The 23,429-nt window shown below is 58.5% G+C and overlaps 1 protein-coding gene across 8 annotated transcripts in view; it reads right to left on the reverse strand.

Moving 5' to 3' along the window:
- MICAL3 (microtubule associated monooxygenase, calponin and LIM domain containing 3) overlaps positions 1–23,429 on the reverse strand; it is a 124,901-nt gene that overhangs the window by 78,510 nt on the left and 22,962 nt on the right. The window lies entirely within an intron of this gene.

The following is a 23,429-nucleotide window of genomic DNA, read 5'->3' on the forward strand; positions in this document are numbered from 1 at the left end:
GTCCAAGTCCTTCGCTGGGCAGAGCCGGGCCGCACCCTCTGGCACGGCCTGCATAGAGGTGTGGGGAGGGCAGTGAGAGAGGCACGGGGTCTGGGGACACCCAGTCACAGGGAGGGGGGCCCGCCAGAGGTGGAGTCTTTCAAGCAGGGAAAACACAGGGACATGGCAGAGGAAGTAAAACAGGAGGGTCAGGGTCAAGGACTACCCCCAGGTTTCCAGGCCACCGAGGACATGGTGGCCCCAGGCCGGGGGGCTGGAACCATAAGGACTCATGGGTGAGGGTAGGAGGGGAGGTCCCTTTAGGACGTCACATCGGCGCTGCACTTGGGGGACGGCTCACTGGGCAGGCAGCTGTGACAGAAGCCTGGGGACCCAGCCCTGGATTTGGGCATCCTTCACACACAGGTGGTTGCTGAGCTTAGGATACCTGGTGAGACCACACAAGGAGAGCCCTGGCAACAGTGCAGCCACGACTCTGGACCAGACCTGGGCCTCCCAGACTGAGGGGCCTGGCAGAGAAAGACTAAGCCCCTGCAGAGATTCGAGGCTCTGTGAAGACAGGTTGGTGGAGGACCAAAGGGCAGCATCGTGGTGTCTACAAAGCACGAACCAGCGGTGTCCAAGTCGGCGGGAAAGGCCCAGGAAAGCCCATTCTGCCCACCAGTGCTCAGCAGGTGGGAGGACCGACGGCCATTCCCCGGGCCACAGACCCAGCTGGCCAGTGTGAGGGCGCCCACACCTTCCACTCTCCAAACAGCCTCACACCTGCCTCTGGGCTGCAGAGGGGGAGGCACCGGAGGCTCTCCCTTACTCACCACTCCCTCCCTGCCTTGCGTGTTTCCATCACTCTTCTACCGGGTGTCCTTCATCCCGCTCTGTGGGACTACTGCTGGTGGGAGGAGGCAAAGGCCAAAGAGCAACGTGGAGCCAGAGGAAGCACAGAAAGGGGGCAGGGCAGCGAGACTCCAGGCCCCATGCGCCAGGTACGGGCTGCAGGCCCGACATGGTCACACGGTCACACGGCCGCCCGAGGCCTCGCTCTCTGCGGTCACTGTCCTCACTCCCAGCACCGCGGTCATGACAACGGGCCCTCACAGGAGCACCACAACGCGCCACTCGAGGGGCAGATGGGACCTGAGGGGGCTCTGCGTGGAGGAGGCTTCTCTGCTGGCGGTGCGGCAGGTGCAGGGAGCCAGCTGCTGATCTGCTGTAGGAATAACCAGTAACCTCCTATTTACTGAACCAGCCCGAGGGCCCTCGGAGCCACCAGCCGTCGGTGCTGATGAAGTCAGTTCTCAGGAGGTGGCGCGGAGACTGTGTTCTCCCTTGCGGCTTGTCCCTGGGGGCCGCCCTTCACGACACAGAAACAACCCTGCTCCTCTCCACCCCTCCCCACGACAACAAAGGTGAACCACTCAACCAGGGGCGTGGCTTAAGTTTCATGCGCAAAAGTAAGTCTTCAGTGGATACCAGGAACCGCCACCTGCCACTTTCCACAGACACCTGCTTCACACACTGGGGCCAAGCCGACTGGGGTCTTTACCGGAGACACGCCAGCCTGGCTTCTCCTCCCAAACATGTCGCTCCCCCAACAGCCCCCACCCCCGGCTCTGGATGTAAAAACCCCACCACTGAGAGACAGCGAGTCCCCACAGCCGCGTGGCCCAGAGTCCAGAAGGAAGTGGGATTAACTGGAACTCATCCTCAGTTCCCTGAATCGAAATTTCTTCTAGGTGGAAGTAAGCAGCAAGAGAAGTATTTTAAAGTTTGCTTGTATTTTTTCTTACAAGCCAAGGCTTATCTAGAAATGACAATCAATCAGAAGATGGCTATCAGGGAGGAAAAACAACTGTGCAGAAAGGTGGCAGGTTAGAAGCAGGGACCGGATAGGAGGGGATGGAGCGCTCGTTTCCCGGGGGCCTCGGTGGCAGTTTCCTCGGCTTCACTGGCTGCTCAGACCAGCAGCTGGCAGGCTGCCCACCTGACCTCACGCACTCACAGGGGCTCACTGTCGGCTTTGACCCACCAGTCAAGTGTTGGCAAAGCTTCAACATACCCGGGCTAATCTCTCCGCCTCATGTCGAGGGAGAAAATGGTTTTTCTTTGTTGCTGCACAGCAGCCCCCCCACCCCACCCCACCTGCCAGGACTGGGGCTCTCAGTGCAAATACGACTTCCCTGCTCAAACCAACACATTGGCGATCCCGCCACACGTACTTCCTGAAGCCGCTCCCCTGCTGTGACACTGGCCTCACGCTCACCCTTCCCTAAGGGCTCTCGGGCACCTGCTTTCAGAGACAAGGCCTACTCTGTGGGCTGACCAGGAGCGGCTGACCACACAGGGAACCAGGGCAAACCACAGTCCAGAAAAACCTCCACTCGAAGCAGCCGGACCCTTCTGTTGATGCGAAACACTTGCCCACTCAAGGTGTCAGCCGCAAGGCCTCTTCCAGGGGGCAGGCCGGCAGGAAGAGCCCAGTCAGGGACTCTGACCTGCAGGTCAGTGATGACACCAGATAAGTGGAGGTGAGCCGGTTCTTGTAACAATGGGACAGGCACCTCAGGAGAGAGGACACGAGAGCAATTCCCTGGGGCGGCCTCACTGTCCTGCTTTGCAAACCAAATGAGGTGGCAGAGGGGACTGGATTGTCCGCAGCTCTGCAGCCTTGCAGCCTCCTGCACTGCGGGAGTCACCAGGCACCGAGTCCCTCAAGGGCAGTGGCAGGGCCGGTCCTCAAGGTCAGACCCAGACCCTGTTCCTCCTGGGCCAGCGCTGGGTGCCGCCACATCCCAGTCTCCTGGGAAATCAGCAGCATCATCATGGGAACCTAGAGACCAGGAAACCTGGCGGGAAGGTGTCAGACACCGGGGCAGAAACACCAAGGTGTAGATGGAAGGGACGGGGTGAGGAGCCTGAGGGGGGCAGGGAGGGAAGAGGAAGAGGCCGTAGGATTGCCCTGCCCTCCTGTCCCAGAGGGCTGACACCGCCTCAGAGGCCCTGCAGGCCCAGGCGTGGACTGTGAGGGGCCTGCAGGGGGCGAGTTCGTGTCTGTACTGATGAGAGTGCATGGGCGGCTGCCGTGGACTCTGCGCTGATTACGACAGTAGTCAGCCTGCAGCTCTCAGAATAGGCAGGTGGTAACTGGAGGGATGGGAGAGTTATCTTTAAAAATGGAAAAGGAAAAGAGAAACAGAACAACACAGTAAGAGCTAAACTTCAAGAGCATGAAAGCAGAGTCCAGTTTGGTCCCAGTTCCCCGACCCTGCTCTGTCCGAGGACGGGGTGGCACCTGCCTCTGAGTCCTGGACACCCATCGTGAGCCGCTTCCGTCCTGGCCCTGCACACAGAGGCCCGGCCAGTCCACACACATCTGGGGGGGGGGGTGCGTGGAGGAAGCCTGATTTGGAACCTGGATGGGAAATGCCTTTGGATGATAGAGCTGCCTGTGTGTTTTGCCTCAGAAATGAGTCTGTGCCAGGTCACCTGCAGATGAGACCCGCGGCCTCAGGGCAGGGGCAGCGAGCTGACAGCTCAGATGGTTGGGAAGGAGACCCCTCAGCGGCTTCTCTCGCTGGTCCCTCAGATCAGCCTCCCTGGGCACTGAGAAGCTCAGACACGGCAGGCAGGAAAGCAGTTGTCCTCCCGTGTTGTCGTCTCTCAGCTCTTTCCTGACCTGCCCTCCCATTCGGCGTCACATCGGCACGTAGCAGGTCACCCCCCCCCCACCCTCGCACCTGCGGCCCCTCCGCACACACCTGCACCTGAGTGGGCACAGCACTGAGCGCTGCCAGCGGCCCAGGTCTCTGGAGCTGTGGCCTGACCCCGAGTGGAAACGTGAGCCCCTTGTGGGGTCCATACAGGGACCCAGCAGCCCTGCTGGCAGGACTGGGAGAGTCTCCTGTGGCTGGGAGAGTCGAAGAGAACGGGAGGCAGGACACGCCCACGTGCTACCCGAGAGGTGGCACTCGGTGCGCAGCAGCCTGGGCAGCGAGGGAGGGGGTCCCTACGAGAGAGAGAACAGCAAGAACGTGGCCCTCTCATTGCGGATTCTCACACCGCTGAATGCACCCCGGGCCGTGGAAGGGCCCTCTAGAGGGGTCGGACAGGGGCCTGGGCCGGCTCGGCCTGGCCCGGAGGCCTTCTAACTCTCCAATCCTGGAAGACCCCCACAGGGCCCTGGGGGACATCCTCTGTCCCTTTCTGTTTTACTCTCTTTGCTAACAACCTACACCTTCAGGAGAAGCCACTCTCACACAGAGAAACAAAGTGCATCAGAAATGAAGTGACCTCTGCCCTGTGGTCATCACCCAAATGCTCCATCAGAGCCCGGCAAACACCCAGCGAAGGTGATGGTGGGTGGCAAGCCTGGCCCGGGGGAGACAGCAGGAGTCAGGGGGAGCAGCGGGGCCCGGGGTGGCCTGCAGGGTGAGTCACAGGGGCTGAGTGAGCTCATGAACATGGCCTGGAAGGCGGCACCAGGCACACGGCAGACCCGGCCAATGGCTGCATTGTGACGACCGTCATTGTGACGACTGTCAGGGAGCCTGTCATACCAGCAACAAAAGGTGCCCTCAGGCTACAGAAACGGCCACTCGCATCCAGGAGGAGAGTGAGCAGACGGCTGTTTCTGAAATAAAGAAAAACAGTCCCGCTGCTCCCATCACCCTCCTCCCACCCCCTCTGTCTGCCAAACCAAGACGCTGGGACAGGCGAGGCAGAAGCACTTCCACCAGTAACACCAAAAACAGCCGTAAGGCCACCACGTCACCACTGTTTGTGGGGTGCCTGCCACTCAGACGGGAGAAAGCCGCACGGCCGGAAGCAGCGCCCCGTCTGCTGCCACTGGGGACACGGCCCCTCAGCAGGCCCCCCGCCCCTCAGCGCCGAGAGCAGAGCCCACGGGGACGGGAGCTGCCCAGCTGCCCACGGCCATGCAGTTCCAAGCACACGCAGCAAAAACACACGATCCAGGACCTTTCCCTTCTCATGACATGCCCCTGCATCTGCCCCTTTGAAATGGGGCCGGTCCTGTCCCACAGCAGTTCTTCCTAGTGGCCACGGACAGGCTGGGTAGCTGACATGGGGCTTGCCTGCACATCCCAGCCTAAAGCTTCAGCCCCCAGCAGCCCCTCAGGGGGCCCAGAGCAAAGCCTTCCTGGGCCACCTCTCAGGGGAGCAAGGCTCGCAGAGGCTCTGGTCTGGCAAAGCACAGCCCGCGCTGCTCTCCCCAGGAGTGGCACGGGGTACCCGGCTCCAGGCGCCTGGGAGGCCCTGCAGGAGGTTCTACTGCCTGGACACCCATGCAGCAGCGGGTGCAGGGTGAGCTTGGGGCCACAGCAGCCCAAAGGTACCGCAACGCCCCATAGAGAGGCTGCTGGGAGCAACACAAGGCCCCCAGAGGATTCAGAGCGGTGTCCCAGCTGCCTCCCTCTCCAGGGGTGGCACCTGCAGCTGGAGGTCTGGAAGGCCTGGAACAGCCACCCTGCAGGGGAGGGCCCAGAACAGAACTCAAAGGCCGGCAGAGGCTGGCGGGACAGGAAGGGTCACCCGGTCCTACCAGCCAGCCCACACATGTCATACAACATGCCAGTGGCTCCAAACACAGGGGACTTGCTGCCTTACCACAGGGGCTCCACAACCTCTCCCAACCTCCTCCTCGGGCCGCCTCTTACCTGTTGACACACCCCCTCCAACTCGCCCCACCTGCCTGCCCCAATGCCCTGACTGTCCACAAATCAAAGGCTCCCCGTGGCCACAATATCTGAGACCACCAGACTTTGTAGGAAAGCAAAGGAGGGGCATATGGGATCATTAGTTCGTCATTAACTGATTCAGAGGTGAGAGAAGAATAGGAAGTGGCCCAAGCTGAGTCCCCTAACACATCTCAGGACAGTTCCTCGTCATGGAAGGGGCTCCCATCCTCAAGGCACATTCCAGGGTAACCTTTACCACCTCACATACCAGAGGGTGCCTGCGCTACAGCGCTGTGACCAAGAGGTGCCCGCCGTCAGGCATCTATGGCGGACAGGAGCCCCGGACGCCTCACAGTTCCCAGAGGTGGACGTGGGGGCCGACGAGGGACATAGAGCCAAGGACAAGCACGTGCTCTTTGGAGAAGGCTGGCCACAAAACAGGACTGGGGAATGGCTGTTTAAGGAGGTGGGCAGCTAACAGAGGAAAAGGTCATTTTCCAACAAGGGAGAGGGCCCCTGCAGAGAGCGAAGGGCCAGCTCTGCCCGGGCTCCAGGCCTCGGAAGGGTGTGGGAGGGCCCAGGAGGGCGGGTCCCAAGGCTCTGGTCAACCTCGAAGTTTTCATGGCGAAAACCCCACTGTTCTCTAGGCCGAGAGAAACCCAGAGGGCTGCTGTTAAACCAGCCCCACAGGATACACAGAGCGGGCAACAGTGGTTTTATAGTTGTGAAGATGGGAGAAAGAGTCTATTCTTGTATTTTATTTATTTATTTATTTATTTATTTATTTATGATTAAGCTACTCTTGCCCTCCCCTGTACTTTCCCTCCCAAAGTAGCTTAAAAGGGCTGGGGACGTTGGCATGGTTCTCCCGGCCCTTCGCCACCTCCGACTCCTGCTGAGCGCACACTGCGGGCCACCCTGCAGCAGAGCCTCCACACTGGGAAGGGCCCACCCGGTTAGAAACAAAACGTCCAAAGAACAGCGGCCAGCTCCTGTCTTATGCCCACGGAACACCACGGAGCCTGCACACTGTGCCCCGGCAGACTCACAGATGGGCACAGCCACAAAGTCTGCTTCCGCCACCCCCTGCCCCAGGGACGGCCTCGCACCTGAGCCGGAGGTGCTGAAGGACAGCCAGAACTCCAGGGCCCTTCCTTCCAAGACCAACTGCAAAAGACCAACTGCCACGAGACCTCTGGGCTCTAAAATTCCAACTACTCTGGGCTCAAAGCCAGCAGCTACCAAAGTTTTTCTACGGAAGACTAATTAATCTTTGCTCAAGGCAGCACCTGTGAGATGAGGTGGCATCACCCCCAACGGCTGAAAGGTGCCATTCCACACCCACAGCATCCAGAAGCGCCACCCGTGACCAGGAGGCCCAGGGCCACCTGCAGGCACCTCCTCTGGCCAGGCAGCTGCTCCAGCCCACCCAGCTTTCTAGACCTTGTCAGCTCCTGTCTCCGTACACGGGGCCCCTGTGCACTGGCCTGCTGGCTCACGGACTCAGCCTAAAATCCGAGGGGCCCGGGGCCTGAGGGGACGGCCACAGGTACTGCTGAGCCCCTCCCCCGCGGCAGCTGGGGCAGCGCTGGCTCTTGGGGGAGGGAAAGGTCCCCTCTCAGGTCCCCTTTTGGGCACAGAGTAGACCCACTTCTAGAAAAGTGAATGTGAGTATGTGTTTGATCCAGAGGCCAGACTTGGTTAGAGGACCTCAGTCTGCCTCTCGGGAGACATCTGACCAGAAGCCGACAACATGAGGGCAGGAGGGGCTGAGTAACTGTCTCACTAGGATGGCTTCAGAAAGGACAGCCTCTCTGTACAGAGACGGCCGCCCTCGGCAGGGCCATCTAACCCCCTTGTTCTCATGGAAGCCTCAGTCCCCACCAGTGCCCGCAAGTCTGTTCTGCAACAACCTGGGGCGCGGCCTGCGTCCCAGTGCCAGCTGTGGGCAGAGGTCCTACAGGCTGGTGCTGCTGTCCAGGCAGAGGACCACATGCCTCCTCTGCCGCCTGCTCCATCCTTCAGCCGACTACTCGTCCAGGGCACAGCCTCTGTCGGGACCTGTGCATGGCATTACACTCCTGCAGGTGAGTGGGGACCCACGGCAGGCCCTTCCCGGGGCGTGTGCTGACTGAGGGAGAACACAGATGATACACAGGTGAGCGAACAAGCACGTGACTACAAAATAAGAGGGCCAGGAAGGGGAGGCCAGGAAACGCAGGCGGGACCCCCAACAAGGTGGTCAGAGACGTGCTTCTGCGCAGGTGGCCAAGCAGAGGCTTGAGTGACGAGAAGAGGGAGCCCCATGGCCCCATCTGGAACCCTTGCACAGACGTCCCCTCACGCCACCTTCACGGCAGAGAGGAACTCACTTGTGCTGATTTACACAACGAGCCACCAGTGGAACCAGGGCTGCAGTTAAATCCTGCCTGTGACCGCCCCCCCCCCCCCACCTCCTCATGTCACTGCTTTGACGTGGCCAGAGAAAGATTCCCAACTCTTCCTCTATAGCCCTTCCAGGCACCCATCAATCCTCCAAGAACACTTTCCAGTTGAATACAGCCCAAGTCCAGCTTTCTCCCCTCTACGTTGGTCCCACTCTTGCTGGGAGAAGACAGATTACTGACTCACTGCGTCCCACTGCAGCTTCTCTCACGGCCCCTGGAGGCTGCACTGTTCTCTGAAGACCATCACCCCAGACTGCTGTGTCCTGGGGCCAAGGACCTGAACTCTTAGGGTCCATCATTGTGCAGATGAGAAAACTGGGGACCGGGGGTAACTGGCTGGCTCAGTTAACACGATGCAGAGGACAAGGTTCAAGGCTGGTTGTGGACCTTGGTCTGAAGCCCAAGTCAACGCCACCTGCTCCCAAAGTGCCTCCTCTGTCACCGGGGAAGGCAGGTTCCCAGCTCCACAGAGAGAGAGGAGCTCTCAGTGGGAACAGAAGTGGTTTGGAACCTCACTCGGCACCAGCAGGGTCAGCTCTGCGGGCCGGCAGCTCCGGACGCTGCGGAGACACAGATCTAGGATCAGGGAAGGTGCAGGGCTCCTCTCGATGCTGCCCTTCCCAACACTGACCATGGCAGAGACACTGCGTTGTGCTCTGGGGCCAAACACAATTTGGACAAAATGTGGGTGTTGAGATGAACGAGAGGCCCCTGGTTGGAGACAATACTTCCTTTGAAAGGTGAATGGACTCTGGGCAGAAGGCAGGGTCCCTTCTCAAAAAAGGTGAAGGTGCTGCTCTCCCAGCCGCTGCTCCTGCCTCCGGCTGCAACCTTAGACACATTCACCACTTGCAGCAAAAATCATTTGGGTAACAAGCAGCAAAGGATAAACACACATCCGCGCAGGCCTTGGAGCTCACGATGCTGCGTAGATGCCAGGCTCCTGCTCTGGCCCCGGGGAGGAGCCTCCCCTGCTGGGGGTGGGGAAAGGGGGGGAGAACGGAGCTGAAACCCAGCCACAGCCCCACTCTGCACACCCGCGCCTGCTGGGGAGCAGCATCCGACCCCACACACAGGCAGGGGCGTTGCCAGCCCCGTGTGCTGCCGTCCTCTAGGACAGAAAGCCCTCGGAGCAGGTCGGGCCACAGACAGGCTGGCAGGTCCAAGGCTCTGAGTCGGCTGTGACCTTGTGGAAAACTGACCCGACCGCCTCTCTCTCCAACTCAGCCAGGAGCATCAGACCGTCAATCTTTGCGAGAAGCCAAATGCCTCTTCCCACACCGAGCAATGCCAAGACGCTCTTGGCTCGGGGACCTCGGCTCCAGCCATCATGTCAAACGAGAGGGAGTCCCACCCACACTGTCCATGTGCTGCAGGAAAACAAGTGCATGCGAAGCACCCCAGGCCAAGACCCCAGGGAACACCAGCGCCCCCGTGTGCAGTCCCCACGGACGAGTCAGCAGGCAGGGGCAGGCACCAAACCCCCTCCAGCGGCCCAGGTGGCCCGTCAGGACGGCCAGCAGCCTGCTCGGGTCCCGGGCTCCAAGGCCCAGGACAGAAGCTCAGCAAGGAAGTGCCAAGGTTCTTGTTTTTTCCTCCTTTTTCAAACATAGAGCACAGATTTTCTTCCTTTATCAGCAAAATGAAATAATCAATTACAAATAATTCATTTGCTGAGTCCTTGAAAGACTTTTCACCTTTGCCTTTCAAGTAAAGACACACACAGGCAGTATTTTCAAAACAGAGGACATAGGTGATGTTACCTTTGTTACACGCTATAAAAACTGTGATGCTAGAATATGGTAAAGGACTTGCTCTAGTTGAGTTGATCTGTATAATTCATTTCATGAGAATAAAATGTCACATTTACTGATTAACCAAAGATATTCTAAAATTAACCACTGCATTTGGTAATATCAAAACCAGTCCAGACCCTGTGTCAGGGAGGGGCTGCCAGCCCCGAGGACCCCTCTGTGCTGCTCCTGGGTGTGAGCAGAATGGAAGACTCAGGCAGCGCAGGGAGCAACAAGTGATCAAGGTCATGTCCACGCTTCTCAGAGAGAAGTCAACACAAAGCTCACCGAGTGCCTTATCTTTACTTCCAACAGTCAAGGCCAAGTGTGCCAGCCACCTGAGCATCTTACGTTACCAGACCAGGGTTCCCACACTGCTCGGAGCGTCCTGACTCCCCGCCCCTCCCGTTCTCCCTGCCTTCGCCCACACCCCCACCGACCCAGCCTCACCGCCAGGGCCGCCCCACGGCCCCGGGGGGTGGAGCGCTCCCTAGGGCTCTGCAGCCACCCACGCGGGGACCCTCTCCTGCAGCTGCTGTGCTTGCTGCCCACTGGGCCCCACCCCAGTGGCTGCAGTGGCTTCTCCCCCCGACGCTGCCTCTCCCTCACCTATGGACACCTGAGGTCTGATTTTGTCAACATGTCCATCAGCTGCCTTTCCACGCTTGCTCTTTTGGAGCCAGTTAAACACAACGTCCGAACCAAGACTTCTTATAGGTGAAAAGTATTTCCGAGTAAATCTATGAGCAGAACTGATGCTGACAAGGCCAGTAAATCCACACAACACAACTTTGGAAAAGCTGAACCAAACCTGGGATCACAGGGAACAGGGAAGGGCTCACTCCATGCAACACGTCACCCACAATGGGCTGCTGTACGGCATATGATAGAATAACAGGTCTGGAAGCAAATGGGGAAAAAAAGCACCTTATCACAAGGAGAGGCATAAGCCCAAGGTGTAAGCGAGGCGCCTGAGGGTATCAGGGAGGGAGAGGGGCTGGAGGGCACCCCACAGGCAAAGAACATTTCCTAGATCCATGGACTGATCCCTCAACGGAGAAGCTGTCCACTGGGCCGGACGGGCTGGTGTCCAATGCCCCAGGATGACACCAGCCAACCAGGATGCGACGAGTCACAGAAAACAAGCCCAAGCCCGGCACACTCGCACTACATTCGGACCCGGCAGAGGGGGGGGTCTGTCCCCCGGGCCCCACTAACAAGGGACCCAGCTGCCATGTGCTCCACCCACATTCTCAGGCACAGCAGGCGCCCACTCCGCACGGACCAGACCCCACTGCATTCCTCATTCTCAGACTTCAGTAAGTTGCAGTTTGGTGACGGGGAACGAGGGCCACAGTGCTCCATCCCACGGTGCTCTGGCCGGCCACTGCCCTGGGGGACTCGCAAGATTCTTGCCCCGAGAGATTCCGCCACTGGAGGAGAAGTGAACAAAAGCTCCAACATCTACGGTCAGCCAGGCTGAAAGCCACCATCGCCCCCAGGAGTGGAGAAGAAGCCTTTCACTCGGTGGACACTGGACGGCAGGCCCCACGGACCCTCACAGCCCTCAGTAGTCCCACAGCTGGGTTCTCCCCGCAAGACAAGGAGCTCCCCCAAACAGATGGGAGTTAAAAGCGGGAGAGCGGAGATGAGCTGAGCTTCATCTGTCACACCAAAGTGATAGTTCACATTCTTAAAATTCAGCCAATTCTCCATTTACAGAACAGACACTTTACAATAAGAAAGAACTGCCATACATATGTCACTTCCGGGTGCGTGACCTGAGAGAGGAAGAAAGAGGAAAACCCTGCATTTGAGCACAGTCTGCGATGAGGAGCTTGCTGTTCACCGGAGCCATCAAGAGACTTGAGAAAATACGCCTGTGTGTTTATCAGGCCCCAGCCCAGGTCCATCACGTCGAAGCATCTGTGGTGGCCCAGGATGGGAGTGTCTGACCAACACACTCTAACACACAGTGTGCAGAGAGGAACGGAGAGGCGGGGAGTCTGGGAAGGCGGCAGCGTCCGGCTGAATAATCAGAGCTGCACTGGCCTTCAAACCGGCCGTCTCCCCCGCCCGAGTTGACCGCCCACTCAGCAAAGCTCTGCTGTCCCCAACGTGACAACAGTGACAGGAGAACTGCCCAACCAAAGGGCTGAGGAACGTCCCACGGGGCTCAGGTAACCGTGCCTAATGTCCAGGTGTGTGTTGGTTCAGAAAACGTAGTCGGCTGTGCCGTGCTGTCTCCACCGGGGTGCAGTCACCCCAGAGCGTCTAAGATGTGCTCAACATTTGCAGAAAAGAGCATAACCCAGCACAATCCAAGTGGGTGACAGAAGACCGACAGGAGCCACTGCGGCTGCCACGCCGGCATTAGAGTTCCCTTTCACCCAAGAAATCCAAGTGCTGCTCTGAGAAGGGCCCATAAACACAGCCCTGCTCCACCGAGGGCGGCTCTGTGGCCGGGGTGGACGCTGGCCCGGCTCCTGGCCTGCCCACAGGTTTCCTGCCAGACATACTCACCTCCCACCCTTCCAGAGCGAAGTGATTCTGTGGTCGAGCTTTTGGGAATGGTCATCGTGGGCAGGGCTAACTCATGTATGACTGTGAGTTGGAAGATGAAAAGGTGGGTTGAAAAGCTGTCCTGAGACAACTGCTGGGACTCCGGCCACACTCGGGTCACCCTGTGGATGACACCGCAGGACAAAGGCTCTCTGAGCTCAGTCAGTGCCCCTGGGCTCCCAGTGGAAGGGGCCACCATCAGCGCCTCCTGCCACAGAGACACCAGAGAGGCCTGGCCACTCCCCTCGGCTTCCCAAGGTCCAAGCAGCTGCAGACGACAGGTGTCCAATAATCCAGCTGCTCAGCACAAGGCAAGCCCAGCCCGTGAGGACAACCCAGGCAGCCCCGCAGAGTCCAAGCCCAACAGGTGGCCCTCGGCGGGGTCCCCGGGGGCCCCACCTCTCACCTGCACCATAGCAGGCCCACCAGGGGCCAGGCGAAGGTGGATCTCATCAAGCCCACCCAAGGGCCAATTCACGGGTAACTTTCTTGTGTTTTTTTTTAAGTAAAATGTTTTTAATTTTTATTCTTTCAATTACAGTTGACATTCAGTATTATCATGCACTACTTCTGGGTGTGCGGCACAGCGGTCAGGCAGTCACGCACTTCGGAGTTGCTGCCCCGATGTTTGCAGTGCCCATCTGGCACCACGCACAGTTACAATGTGGCTGACTTTCACTCCGGGGCTGTTCCGTGACGGCCCACCTGCCCTTCTCAGTCCCTCCGCCTTGTCGCCCAACCCCCAGTTTGTTCTGTTTCTAAGAGATTCCACATACAAGGAAAGTCATGAGGTACGTGTCCTTCTGTCTGACTAGCTTCACTTAGCACCACAATCTCCAGTCCGTTCTCGCTGTTGCGACTGGTAGGGGCTCCTCCTCCTCCCAGCTGAGCAGGGCTGCCCTGAGCAAAGGTGCTGCTCGGTCTTCAGCCGTTCGGAGCCTTCAGTCCATCCACGTCCACGGTAACTGGGGGTAGGTATGCAGTTCCTGTCCTTCTATCGTTTTCTGATTGTCCTCGTTCTTCTTCTCTGTTCCTTCCTTACTGTCCTGCGGGTTGATGACGTCCTGCAGGGCTGTGCTGGGACCCTCACTCCGTGTTCCGTGTGTCTCTCTGCTTTGTGGGCGGATACACGGAGCCGTGTTTATACCAAACAGCAGCCTATTTTAAGTTGACGGTCACTTCAGCTGGGACACACTCTGAAATCACTGCCACTTGCCTCAGCCGCTCCACATCTAAGTTTTGTTATTTTTTACTTTTGTGAGGGTGTGTTTGTGTGCACCCCTTAATTTACTGCTGTAATTATACAGGATCTTCCTGCTTTTGCATTTTAACCTCTGTGCCAGCTCTCGTGTGGGCCAGACCCCTGCTTTTATGGTGTACTGGCCATTGTCAGTGGTAGTTGTTTTCCTCTTTGCAATATTTTTTACTTTTTCTTCTAAACACGTCCCTTTGGCATTTCCCGTGATGCTGTCTGGATGACAATGAGCTCCTTGCACATGTCTTGCCCGGGAGCCCACCGATCAGCAACAGGAGCCCCCACCCCCTCACACATCGGAGCTGGGCCACCTCTGTAACAGAAGCCCGTGGACAGCAAGTGTTTCCCCAGCTTCGCAAGAAATCAAGTGCATTTTTTCACTTATTATTTTTCTGGAATTAGTCCTTCCTCTTGCCCCTTCCTGAGCTACCTGAATACAGTTTCCTGAAAAACACCGTGATCTTCTCTGCTAAGACCCTGCAGGGGCTGCTCTGCCCCCACTGCCTCCTCTCGCCCAAAGCGTGAGCTGGAGGAGAACGAGGAGCCAGAGCTGTGCTGCAGGTGCTCAGGGCTGGGAGGGTCGCACCGTGATGACATCATCACCAGCCATCGGCACAGGAAGGCAGAGCGGGGTCGTCTGTGAAACCAACCACCACGATTCAAAGTGCAAGAGGTGTGAGGCAGAGTGTTCTCTGCCACTGTTTTCCTGTTTGACTACAGGGCTGAGATGACGGGGCAACACTTTTCTGTGGAGAAAACAGAGACCCCAAATCCCCTTGGTGTGAGCAGCAGACCATCCAGTCCCGTACCTGGGTCCCTGTCACCAGCTACCCCCACACCTGCCAAGATGGGCGGCGGAGCCTCTGCTCCGTAAGGCGCTGTGAGGAGTCTGCCTGGTGCCCCTGCCCAGGAAGGAGAGTGTAAGAAGCTGCTTCTGTGATCTGAGCCCGTGTGTGTGTGCTTGAGTATGAGTACATGAGTGTGTTCAAACAGGGCTGTGGAACAGGGAAGGGAGTGGGGCTGCACAGAAATGCCTGGGGTTGCCCAGACATCTGCTAAGATCTCTACACAGAAGTTAGGCAGCATTCTGTGTGCACCACGGCTCGGTCCTGTGGGTCCCTTTTCCTCCCAGAAAACAGGGGCGCCTCCTGAATGGAGCCGTCTGGCAGAGGTCAGAATGTGCAGGGCAAGCGGGGCGGCCGTGGCAGAGGGTGCGAGACTCCAGGGGAGGAGGGTGAAGCAGAAAACTCACAGAGCAAGTATTGTTCACAACCGCAGCACGAGGCTGATATCCAAGCACATCGTCACAGCAGGTCCTGAACAATGGAGCCGGAGGCAGCTCCGCTCGGAGCACAGAGGCAGTGTCCCCCGCCCTGCCTGGGGTGCACGCCAGTTCTCCTGGGGACCCACAGCCGCACCCGTGGGGCAGGGCCAGGCGGCAAGGAGGACAGCACTGGGCTCTGGTCCAAGGCCAAGGCTACTGGGTTCGACCAGTTCTCCCTGTCAGTGACAACAGTGCACCTGGGAGACCCCTGAGGGCGCAGGGCTGCACATGCTGGGGGGTGGTGAGGTTGCGACTGATTGATCATTGTGCAATTTATTTCTGATACCACCACACCCCCTGATAAAAATGCTATCAAGTTAAATGAGTATGAGTTAAATATGTCTACAAGCAGTGGGACTTTTTTTTTTAAAACAGGATGACTAGATGTAAAACTAAGATTAAGCCAATAAATACAGGCTCTACTGTGAGCTTCAGGCTTGGTCAGCCTGCAGGCGGGTCTCCGGTGCTGCTGGCCTGCAGCATGAGAGAAGGCGGCCAGCCGGAGCTAGGTCTCGGAGCCACCCCAGGGCCTGTGCCCCTGCTCACTGTCGATGTCCACAAAAATGTCTCAATTCAGAGCACGGCTGGCTCCGGCCCATCTGAAAGCAGGGCCCTGGGCCAACTCACCTGCAGCAGCAGCAGCTCTCTGAGCACCTAATCCTCACAGGGTAGTGGGAGCGGCAGAGCTACCCAACTGTGGGACCAAGAGCCAGAAGAAAGGCCCCAACTGAGAAGATCCTCCATCATTCATGTGCCCAGGTCTCCTCAAATGGAACAGCAGCAAGAGCCACAGGAGGAAGTGCCTTCTCCTATCAGAGAGGGGATGGCTTGAGGCTCGGGCATTAGCAGGGACAGGGGCCTCCAAGCCAGCCAGCAGTGGTGGGGTGCCCCACTTCCACCCAGGGAGGCCTTGCCAGGACAGCCCACCCATCACAGACCCCAGACAAGGCTTCTTTTCTGCCAGGGAGCAAAGGGGGCAAGGGAAGGACGTCTGTACTTCGCCACAGACCAAAGTGAAAGACACGCGGGGAGCCCCACAGGCCCAGCACCTCGCAAGCACCACTCGGCCAGTCGGTCACGCGGCTCCCGCGCAGAGCAGGGCTGGGGCGGTTTGCCGAGTGCAAGTGAGTGCACAGACCCCTCCTCAGGCGGCGGGAAAAGGCAGACACACACCCAGCAGGATGCAAAAGCAAGAACCTTCAAGTGGTTTAAAACCCAGTCTGAAAGCCAGGCCAGAACCTCCTAACTGGTGAAAACAGGGCCCTAGGCATCAGGAGAGCTGTGCGTGACCCACAAAGGTCACAGTTCAAGTCCTGGAGACGTCGTCCATGGGGTCCTGGGAGTGGTCTCACTGGTATCCCTCAGCACCCGCCTTGCAGTCTGGGCATGTGCAGGAGACTTCCCTTCCCAGGTTGGGAAGGACCCCTACTTTTTATAACAGAGACGGGGGATGATGCCAGCTGCAGGCCACACGAGAATGACCAGGACTGCTTGCCCGAGGACCCTCTGCTCCACAGCCGGGCACCTCCTGTGCAAGACCTGCCTTCCGTGTGAGCCCCACACTGTGCGCTTCTGTGTACGCACCCCACGGGGCCTCCTTCGGGTACGGGTTGGGGCACACACGGAATGCCTTGAGAGGCATTCAGGAAAGTGTCCGGAAGAACACCTACCCGCTGCCCCTGAGTGTACAGCACCCGACACTGAACATGCTTAAGGCCACACACGTGTGCACACACATTCACAAATACATGTCCCTGGGATTACCAGGGACACACCTCCAAACTCACCAAGTTCCTCTTAGCTGGAACACACAGTAAAAGCCTGTATTTTGCAGTGACGTTCACTTGCTTTCTTTTAACAAGGGCTGACATATTTTCTCCTCGCCCTAAGAACACACTCTGCTCTGAGCTCGGTTATCAGGGGAGAACCGCATCTGACTGAGCCAGCAGCCAGCAGCCAGCAGCCAGCAGCCAGCAGCCAGCAGCCAGCAGGTTCTCCTAAGCCGCCTATTTTTAGCCCGGGCCCTTCCTGCCTGCGCCCCCTCCCACTGCCCCTCCCTCTCTCCAGCAAGCCACTGGGCAAGGACAGGCAGGAAGGTGGGGCTCAGAGCCCTGCTGCTGACTCCACACTCCGGACCTGCAGCGGGACTGCGTCCCAGCGGGAGGCAAGGAATCTTTGAAATTGCGAAGAAAGGAGAGAGACTTCAGAAAAACACCGTACACTGACGGTGGTCCATCTAGGCTCGGAGCAAAGCTGCTAGGTTAGCCTGGACAGCACACCTGGTCCAGTCTGCTCACTCGGCCAGACTGACCACTGCCCAAATCCGCCAGGCAGCCCAGCCCGTGTCCTGCAGGGGAGATGCTACACGGGATAGGAAATGAAGGTCCAGGTTTCCATATTTAAAGACCCAGAGGTGCGCCTGTAAACTGATTCCACATCCCACGCCGCCGGCCAACAGACCTCATGCCCCGCAGAGACCGTGACACACAGCTGGTCCATGCTGAGCCAGGACGTCCACCAGGAGGTCCCAGGCACTCAGCCTTCGCTCCAGGACAACTTGCTGGTCCTCACTGACCCAGGCCAGTCCGCCCCCTCCCCCCTGCTGCCTGCCTCTCCCTGTCCTGGGGTACACGTGCTTGGCAAGGACAGACAGAAACACTGTGTTTCCGAGGGCTCCCAGGACGCCTGTTTTGGTTGGGTCCCACCACGCAGTGGCCTGTTTTGTGCATTTGTCTGGAGCAGCGCGGCTACGGGGGCAGCAGGGGGGACATGGAATGGGCACAGCGCGCCACGGCAGGGTCCGGCCAGGTTTCCCCTCCACCACACCGGTGGCAGCAGGCCTTCCTCCCCCGATGGCTGTTTTGGGGAGAACCGAATCTGCACATGGAAGCTCACGGCCCATCCCGCTGATCACAACACAGCATGGGGCAGATGTAATGTGATTCTCAGAAAACTCTCAAAGACGAACAATAGCCCAGCTGAAGTGACTCAAGTCCTCGCTATCACGGGGTCCCCAAACACGTTCGGTGTCCCCTGCACCTGCCCTCCCCGAGCACGTCTGTTACGTGCTTTACCTGCATCGTCTCCCTGTGTCTTTGGAGGGACGCTGTCAGTGTGACCGAGGATCCAGCACAAACTCGTCCCACCTTGTTTCCATCGAGACCCAGGACCCACTGCCAAACCTCAGACACAGCACTGTGGGCCCTTCCCTGCTCCCCACCTGGACCCACGGGACCAGGGCCTGGCCAGGGCCTAACTGGAACCGGGACGCAGGAGCCTTTCAGAAGCAGAGGGCCCACTGCCCAGGAAGATCCAGTGCTGAAACCGGTGACTCTTGTCCTGAGTCCTGGATGGGAGACAGACGTGAGCCTCATGTCTTCTGGCTGAGGCTCCAACGCCCGCGTGCCACCCTCAGTGGACGGGGCCGCACCGGGCAGACTCCGGTGGGTCGCATCCTCTCGTGCTTGCTCTCACCCTTTCAGCAGTAACTTTCGTGAGCACACATGTCAGCTTTCTCCTACCCTCCCTCCCCGCTCAGGCACACTGTCAACAAATGGGGACTTGTGGACGCTGCCTGGTCTGTGTCCAGGTGGTGTCAGGGACCGCCCAGAGGCGAGGGGAGGAAAGGGTGGCACACGAGGGTGCCCTCATGCGCCTGTACGCACACAGCGGCAGAGCCCTGGGGGGCTGTCTCCAGGCGGGGTCGTCCGGGGGGGCGGGCAGCAGCTGAGGTGCTGCCCTGGTAACAAGCGCCCGGCCATGCCCACCCGACCTCTGACAGGCAGGAGCTCGAGTCACACGGAATGCCCGGCCCGGGCGCAGAGAAGGTAAAGGCAGGAGAAACAGAGCCCGGGCAAACTGAGGAGCTGGAAGCAGGGGCGACAGGTCAGGATGACAGAAACAGGGTCCGGGAGCGGGGACACCAGGTCGCTCGGGGGGACTTGTCCTCAGCCGCCTTGCCCGAGGGCCAGGGGCCACAGAGCTGTCTCACTGTGCGAACAGCCCGAGTCCACCGCTTGAGGGGACACAGGGCAGCAAGCACCTGGCCGACCCGCGCCCGCCACCCAGCTTCGGGGATGCTCCCGGCCTCCCCGTGACTCTGGCCCACACTCAGCCGCAGGCCGAGGAACGTTTTCGAGGCATTTTTTAACGTCCCCACTGTCCCGCAACAGACGGGAGAGAAAACCTCGGCACCGCCCTGAGCTGGCCAGGGCCGGCCGGTGGCCCCTGTGACAGGCCATCTGGGGACTTGGCCCCGTTTCCTGGACAGGTCATGTTCACTGTGGCCTCAGACAGAGGGGCAGTGGCGCTTCCCAGTGAGTCCATCTGCAAAAGGAAACGCATGCCAGGGGCATGGCCCCCAGCGTGTGCGCTGCGTGTGCTCGAGGAGGCGGGTGGCGAGGTGGGACTGAGTGCCCGGTCAGTGGGGAACCTGGACAGGGAGGACAGGCCACGTCACCTCTCCGGTCCAAGGCCACTGCACAAAGGGGACCCCCGACCCGAGCTCTCCACTGATGACACTCACCTGAGCACCTTCCGACCTAGAGGGCCGTCACCCTCAGGAGCCACTGCACATCTGCGAGTCAGGCTCCAGGGAAGATGAGCTGCCCCCCCGAGGGAGCCACTCCCACCCTGACCCACCCTCGAGGCCGGTGGCCCCCAGCTTCAGGCAGGAAGCCTCTTCACCCACTGGGCGGCAGGTCAGACGGGACCCGAACAGGGAGGACATGGTCCCCATCCTTCTTGCACCCATCACCCAGGGCAGAATCAGAGCCCCTCCTGGACCTACAGCTGCAGGCGACAGCAAGCGAGGCTCTAACAGAGAGATGTCCTCCTCGGTCCTCCCAAAGGAGGCGAGGCCTGTTTCTCTCTGACCCCAGTGTCGAGGGCACTGACAGTGGACTGCTGCCCACGGCCGTCCCCCTGGAGTTGGGACCCTGTGCTCTAACCGGGAGGAGACGGGTCTGTACTGCTCAGACCCAGCTCGAGGCCCCGAGACCCAGCTGGAGGGAGGCCAGCCTGCGGCTCCATCACCCTGCGGCTCCACCACCCTGCACTCCTGGGCGCCTGTCTGCCCCACAGCAGGCTGTCCTCTCACTGCCCCCGACTGCGTTTTCATCTCGCACGGAGGAGGCCAAATATGCGTGGCCCTGTCTCCCAGCCACTTACAAAGTGACTGCTCAGTGGCCACTCCCCACACAAGACATGCTGCCAACACCAGAGGCACCACGTGATGAGGCTGCACTTCTGTTTGATCGTCTGCCTGCGCAGCAAGTGTGTGCCTCGGGTTTACCTCACCACCCTGCACATGGCGCACACCCACTGACCATGGGTGGGGGGGATGGAAGGGGCCGGCGCCTCCAGACCGACCAAGCCCATGCGCCCCCTCCAGGTGTTGCCCGCCTGCCTGGACGCGAGCACAGCCTCACCGGAATCCTGCAGGCCACACAGTTCTTCAGGGAGGGAACTGGGTCCACACACCAGCGCCCCCTTTAAAGGTCGCAGCAAGCCCTGGCTGGTGTGGCTCGGTGGACCGAGTGCAGGCTGTGAACTAACGGGTTTCCAGTTCGATTCCCAGTCAGGGCACATGCCTGGGTTGCAGGCCAGGTCCCGGATAGCCCACGTAAGAGGCAACCACACATTGATAGTTCTCTCCCTCTCTTTCTCCCTCCTTTCCCTGTCTCTAAGAGTAAATAAAAATCTTAAAAAAAAAAAAAAGGCACAGCAATTTTAAGGCAGCTGGTTTCTGGTTTGAGCCAGTCCTGTGAAAGCAACTCTCACTTCATCTACAGAGGACAAGATCCAATGATTGAGTTTTGTTTAAAAACGGGGAGTGCGGTGGGGGAGAATTGCTCCAAACAGATTAAATTCAGGACTCAGACCCAACTGCTGGGGAAGAGCAGGGGTTGGAGGCTTCTGGAAGGAGGAGGCAGAAGGCACTGGTCTGAGGCCAGCGGGCCGGTCTGGGCCTGGAGCGGGGCGGGGGCACGATGACATTGCTTAACAGAAACTCCGCAGGGGCACCAGGCAGACAGGCGGCTCCCAGGAGGGGCCCCAGGCCACCCCCAGGCCGACCTGGCCAACCTGGCCGCCCTGGCCGAGCAGGCAGGTGGCCCCTGCTCAGGGGGAGGAAGTCCCCAGACAGAGGTAGAAACTGGCTGAAGGAAATCCAGGCATTCTCCTCTCTTCCCTCCCCTTTTATTTAAAAAAGAAGGGACATATTTCTGTGTGTAAGAAAAGCTGTGATGCAAGAGCCCTTCTGTATCCGAAGACAATGACGGACTTTCTTTAAGAATTTCAGTAACACTTGGAATCTCGGAAAGATCCCGGAAGTGGTCGTTTCAGTAGCGCAAGGCAAGCTGCCTCCAGTCTCGCCAGGAGGTCCAGAGGCTTTGGTCTCCAGTCTCCACGTCTGGGAGACCAGACCTACGCTAATTACAGCCTTGGGACTTGCTCCCCACGTGACCGTTTAATTCTCACTGTGAGTCCCCCACAGAGACAGCATCAACGTGATTCTGCAGATAACAAAAAGGTGTGGCCGTAAGTTGCCCAAAGTCAGGCAGCACAGAGAGCTCGCCCTTGATCTCAGGAAGTCGGGAAGCACTAGATCAAACAGCCTCTGTACTGATAAATCTGCTCCAGTGTCATCCCGAAACTCCCCAGGGGCTGTCATCATTACCTGCCAATTACCGGTGGGGGCAGACGAGAACGCAGGTTAGATCCCCTGTTCAGCTACAGGGCCGGCGTCCAGTCCAGTCTCTGGCCTCCTCTCTGCACCTGTTGGCTCGCCACACTCCAGGGTGGTCTGACCCATGGACGTGGGCCGCTGTACCAACAGGTGTTCCCTAGGACCAGAACAGGTGACGGTAGGTCCCCCGGGCTCACAGGGAGAGAATAAGGAGGAAGGAGACAGATCTGATGGCAGCCAGAGTCCGGAGGAGTCTGTCATCCAACCTCATGGCCAGTGACCAGAAAACCCATCCTGCCTCAGACCACACACATGTGCTCGGCGTCTCTGGGTCCGCCCACTCCTGTGTGACTTTAAGTCCTTCTGGCTCTAGTGACCCAATCTCATCTCCCACCTGCCCTGAGATCCTCTGCCCTCCAGCTGAGCTCCCTCCCCGCTGCCCACGACCATGTCCTCACTCGGGCCCCTTCTGTACTGCTCCCCACAGTGGGACTTCACTTCCTCCCCTCCCTCCCTCGCTTCAAGCCCAGCAGGAGGCGGCCCCTCACCTCCTCCATCATTCCTGAGTCCCTCTGCCCCCACGCTCCCTGCAGCACCAAACCACCTGATACTGGTCCCTGCCTGGGCCCTGCTGTATGCTAACATCTCTGCCTCTCCGGTGGAATGTGCCTTGGGAGACCAACACCACGCAGATCCACCAGGCCGGCTGCACACTCAGTGGGGTGATGCCCAGGTGACGTCTACAAGATGGAGTAAAAACAGTACCTGCCTCACAGGGTATTTCTAAGAAATAAGTGAGAGAACCCAGTTCTAAAGCACTTTCCACACATCTGGCAAAAATGCTCATTAAATAATTATTTAAACAATAATGTTCAGCCCACAGCTCAGCCCAATGCTGCTGAAAGCCCAGCTGGAGCCCGAGTCACTGCCCTTCATTGGTGAGACGTCCCCAGAGGTCAGGGGTCTGTGAAAGCTGCAGGAAGGGGAAGGGTTGGGAAGGCTCCAGGAAGCGAGCTCCAGGGGTGGGGGCAGGAGGTGACACAGGATCCCAGGACTGAAATGGAACCACAGCCTTCCCCTGGGGCCAGCTCTCCTTGAAGATGGATGTCCCACCCTCACAGGACTCATGGTCAAGGTGAGCAGTGAAGACAACACACAGAACAACTGTAAATACACAGCAGGTAAACGCCAAACGCACGATACAGCCAGCAGTCCCCAGCGAGCTTTTCTGCAGGAGAGTGAGGTGATGACTCCTTTCTACCATCAACTATTCTTTAAAGGCATTTTTAAACCCTTTTAAAGAAATATCCTCACGAGAGGAAGAGGGGGAGAGAGAAACATCTACATGAGAAACATCTGATATACACCTGACTGGAGATTGAACCCAAAACCCAGGCATGTGCCCTGACCAGGGATCGAACCCACAACCTTTTGGTGCACGGACAATGCTCCAACCCACTGGGCCAGCTGGCCAGGGCCCATTAACTATTTTTTAACCATTACATGATATAGGCTATTCCTTATAACCTGTTGGCTGAAACATGCCTATCAATTAAAAAGTTATGAATTCAACATTTTCCAATGAATTCCCACATACACTGAAAAGGTGGAACATACATGTTTGAAATGTCATTAGCCCTGACTGAGACACTTGATGATTCAGAATT

This window comes from Artibeus jamaicensis, unplaced genomic scaffold, assembly GCF_021234435.1.
Source record: "Artibeus jamaicensis isolate MK-2021 breed Jamaican fruit bat unplaced genomic scaffold, CSHL_Jam_final contig_415, whole genome shotgun sequence".
Taxonomy (NCBI): Eukaryota; Metazoa; Chordata; class Mammalia; order Chiroptera; family Phyllostomidae; genus Artibeus; species Artibeus jamaicensis.